A 5,076-nucleotide genomic window follows, 5' to 3' on the forward strand; every position below is an offset into this window, starting at 1 on the left:
GGGGCTCGGCCCCACAGGGCTGCACGGGATGCAACAGACCCAGAGTCTGCCGTGAGAGACTGACCCCACCCCAGGGGGACATGGCCGGACGTGCCCACCCAGCCTGAGCATGTACACCCTTGGGACTCTGTGCCTTCTGGGGGCACCTTCGCCACCGAGAGACCAGCTGGAGAGGATCAACGAACAACATTGGGATCCACGGAGTGCTGATATTTCCCTTATTCTGTCCCTGTCGCTCTTTCTGTCCCCACCACCTATTTTCTACTTCTTTCCTTCTTTCTCTCTTGCTCTCTTTTTTCTCTCTCTCTCTCTCTCTCTCTCTCATATTTACCATCAAATAAAACCCTTACTACTGTCACTGGCATATGATCTTGTTTGCACCTTAATTCAGGCAGAGGCATTTCTAAGAACCTTAAAACTGGATCATAACACCCCTCCAGCTATTCATTTAAAAAATACCTTATTTTGCTTCTGTGGTTTGTGATGCTGCCTATGAGGGTGGGATGCATCTCCCTAAAAGATCTAAGGTCATCAGAATCATTGAAAAACTAGAAACACAGTAATGCCTAATGACTAAGAAGTCCCCTAAAGCAAAGACTGACAAATAAAATGGGATTTATAGAGAAGAGAAGGTTCCAGGAGACCTTGCTGCCTTCCAGAACCTACAAGAGAGCTGGAGAAAGACCTTTTTTTTTTTTTTTTTACAAGATCATGTAGTGATAGAACAAAGTGATAGAACAAAGGGTAATGGCTTTAAATCGAATGAGAGTAGGTTTAGTTTAGAGATGTGAGAAGAAACTGTTCACTGTGAGGGTGGCAGGACACTGGCACAGATTGCCCAGAGAAGTAGTGTATGCCTCATCCATGTATTAGTTCAAGGCCAGGTTGGATAGGGCCCTGAGCAACCTGGTCTAGTGGAATGTGTCCCTACCCATGGCTGGAACTAGATGGTCTTTAAGATCTCTTCCAACCCAAACCATTCTATGATTTAATCTCTCAGTAAGAACAGACTGATTGAGGTCAGGACTGATGAGACTCACAGACCAAAAAGCAGTAAAGCACAATCATCAGACAAACGTATATTTTGAGTGAAAGATATTAAGCCTAAGTATTAGTTCTTTGAAAACATGTAAAAAAGGAAAAAAAATCACAGCATTGAAAACAATATATTGCTAACAGTGGAGTGTATGTAACTTACAGTAAACATACAGAAAGGCCCAAATTAAGGGAAGTCTGAATCAGAACAAAATCACTACATGTCAGAAATGATTATGGAATGAAAAAAACCCCAAATATTTGGAAAATCTGAAGGAATGAAAGAAAAGTTCCATCTGACCACAAAAATACTGAGGAAAATACTTCTAAGAATAAAAAAATCTTCTCAAATATTTTCATATCCTAAGTAGGTTTTAAGTTATAAGTATGCCTGGAAAGAAGAACAGAACTGCTTTGACCTTCTAAATCAGTGTGTTGCTGCTTTACCCTAAGGCGTTCATTTTTTTTTAATGGCTTCATATACTTTTGACACCAAGAATTAAAATCTTTATTTTTCATTGCTTGTTGAGATATTATTTTAATTACAACTAGGAGATTTAGGTTAGACAATGGGAAGAATTTCTTTGCAGGAAGGGTTTAGGTATTGGAATGGGCTGCCTTGGGAGGAGGTGGTGGAGTCACCATCTTAGGAGCATTTAAGGAAAGACTGGATGTGGCACTCAGTGCCATGGTCTGGTTGACATGGTGGTGTTTGGTCATAGGGTGGACTCAATGATCTCGGAGGTCTTTTCCACCCCAATTGGTTCTGTGACTCTGTGATTGGTGGATCTTTCCATTTACAAGGAGACTAATCATCCTGAACTTGGAAGGACAACATGCTATTTAAAAGAAAAACAACAAAGCTGCATTTACTGCTGCATGGGGAGGACTCTGAATTCTTTATCAAAGTGTAGGGGTACAGTGTTTGTTTGCTCAATTTGCCAGATGAAGGGTGACCTGCTTGCTCCACATTTTATGGTGACATGGTAACTTCTAAGAAAAGAAGAGCTCAACAAAATATAAGATTGCTTCTCACTGCTTTGGAGTGAAATAAACAGTTGCTCTGGACAAACAGGTTCATACCAAACAGGCAAATTCATGACCTCTGTTCATCCAAAAACCAATTCATGTTTTTACTTAAGACATAAAAGATCTGGATTCAGCAGATCCTGTTCTGGACAATAATCTTTATATTAACCTTCTACCACAAGCAAATTCATCTCACCTAATACTGGCACATATATTTGCATTTATACTGGTTGTTAAGTTTTCTTTACTGTTACTAAGGCAAGGCAGGGACAACTGTAATGTGATTCCTCCTATTTCTCATAGACACTTGTCTCAGGGTATAGTGATTCCCATCCTAGACATACCTGTCTCTCCCTCCATTAGGTATTGAGGGAACTCAGAAAGCTAGATTAGACTGACTGAGGTCTGGTGAGATCATCATCAGGTATGGATTAGTGAATCAGGGACCACCCAAGTGGTGTGTGTTTCAACAACTAATTAAAAAACTGGTGACTATTTATCCCATGCCATATTTTGTTGAAGATTCTAGCAGAAACAGGAAGCTCTAGCAAATGACAGAAAGTGGTAGAATTGATAATAATACTGGTATATTTTGAATTTTGTGTGCTGGAAATTGTTGCCAAACTACACAATTATTTTTGCACCAGACCTTCAGAATATAATTTTGCTAGGAGACATCGGTCCATGAGAGCTAACACCTCCTTCTTCTTCAGTGCAGATACACTCAACCACTTTGCTTGCTTTTTCAGAATTTATTTTATTTTGTACTGAAACTTGACTTTATATTACTAGTAAATACATCAGAAATGAATGCTTTACACATAAGAGGTTCTGTACCTAAAAAGAATCATAGTCTTACAAAATATGTAACAAGAAAATGAAAATTAAGGGCATTTGATTCTTTCAATATGAAGATATAGAAAAGCTATTTTCTGTTCACTTATCCATAATCCGATACTAGCAGTAATAACTGTATGAACATTCTCCAATTTTAAGTAACAAGGACCTGATCTCAATTTTTTTTCTCTAAGCGTCATTGTAAAATGTCATGTCTAAGTCATAAATAATAGATCTGAAAAGATTCTTCCAGCTATCCACTTTCTTATTGTCTGAGTTTCATAATTACTATGTAGAATTTCACATGAGAGCCCTGGAAGAAATTCTGAATGAACAGTCTAGAAAAGCTGCTGCAGGCAATCACTGCTACACTTTCTGTATTTTCCAGTTAGTAAAATGAAGGATTTTAATCTTAAAATGACAGTCTACTGCATATCTTCATAAATATGCCTCCATACAATCACAAAGATTCTTGATTTTTTCTGAACTGAGAGGGTATAACCATATTGTCAGTGATTGAATAATGGACACAGACTGGCAGGGAATTTGAATCATTTATTCAAAGGAATGAGCCAGTTTTATACACTTTTCTAAGGCACAGCATTTCCTTATATGGCGTGACCTATCCTGTGTTGGCACATCAGCCACAGTCTTTCTCAATGCCCTTCTATGGGGTGGTCACTCGCTGTTCACCCGTCTGTCAGCTCCCCGCAGGTTCCTCTCCATAGGGCTCTGCCCTGTGACACCTCCTCCGCCCAGGGTCTGGTGGAGGCAAGCCTCTGTGTGCCGCCATGTGCTCCTTTGTGTTGCCATGGGCCTCTGCAGGCAGGTTTTACAGTTCACAGCCCAATTCTCTCTTATAATTCCCCATACCATATCATTTCACAAACAGAATTACATTTGGTGTTGGGGGTCTTTTGTATTTCTGTCACTTCTGTGTAATGGAGATGGACAAATATACAAATATGACTCATGACTTGCACAGTAAAGGAAGGCCTTAGCCAAAAGTTAAACAAATCCTAACCAAAAAATTACACAGGACTCCCCTGGTTATGCAAGAGGGAAAAGGAACAAAGTTTTATTAGTTTATCTAAAACATAGTATAAGGAAAAACAAAGAAATTCTGAAGAATTATTCCTGTTGCTAAGCCACAGAGAATAAATGAGCAGACCAACTAGTAATGTCAGAGATCTCTAATTAGCACCTTCAGTGGTTTAACCCCAGCTGACAACTATGTTCCACATGGCACCACCTCGCTCCTCCTCCCTTCTCCCCTTCTCCGCCCCCTGGAGGGATGGAGAGGAAAATTGGGAAAAGTAACCTGAAGGTTGAGATAAGAATAGTTTAAGAATTGAAATAATAATAATAATAGTAATAGTAGTAGTAGCAGTAGTAGTAGTAGTAGTAGTAGTAGTAGAGAGATAGTGGAATATGACAAACAAGTGATGCACAATGCAGTTGCTCACCATCTGCTCACCAATGCTGCCCCCAAGGAACAATTGGTCCCTTCCAGCCAACTGTCCCCAATTTGTATAGTGAACAGGATGTTCTGTGGTATGGAATAATCTTTTGGCCAGTTCATGTCAGTTGTTCTGATTATGGTCCTTCCCAGCTTCTCATGCACCTGCTCAGTGGGAGAGCAAGAGACACCAAAAAGTCCTTAACTTTGGATAAGCACTATTTAACAACAACTGAATCATCAGTGTGTGCTGGGGTTTGGGAGTTCCCCCTCTGTTCTCTTTTTTTCACTTGAGGAATTTTCCCCATATATGTTGCCGGGGCGACAAACTGCTGGGTGCCTGAGAGGAACAAAGGATCTGGGCAGGAGGGAGGAGCCCAGGGGGGTCTACACGCTTTCACCTGGGTGTGTGGGCTGGTGTGTGTTCTCGGGGTTTGGATGGGGGAGAGGGGCTGCCATCCTTGTGGAGGGATCTTGTCTGCTGCACGCTTCTGCTTTTTCGCTGCCTTCCTTCTACTGTGAGTGGCTCACTGGAGCGGCTGTTGCACTGGGACCCGATTTAACACCCCACCTTACTAAGAGAGGGACTTGTTCACCATCTGCTCAGGTGCCTCAGAAGAAAACCCTGGGATATTCCCAAGCCCGCCTTCCCTGCCCCGCTGGGAGCCGGGCTGCGGCCGCCCTGCCCCCGCCGTTGCTTGGAGCCTTCCCTGCTG

The sequence above is a fragment of the Corvus brachyrhynchos genome, unplaced genomic scaffold (assembly GCF_000691975.1).
Source record: "Corvus brachyrhynchos isolate BGI_N302 unplaced genomic scaffold, ASM69197v1 scaffold467, whole genome shotgun sequence".
Classification (NCBI taxonomy): Eukaryota; Metazoa; Chordata; class Aves; order Passeriformes; family Corvidae; genus Corvus; species Corvus brachyrhynchos.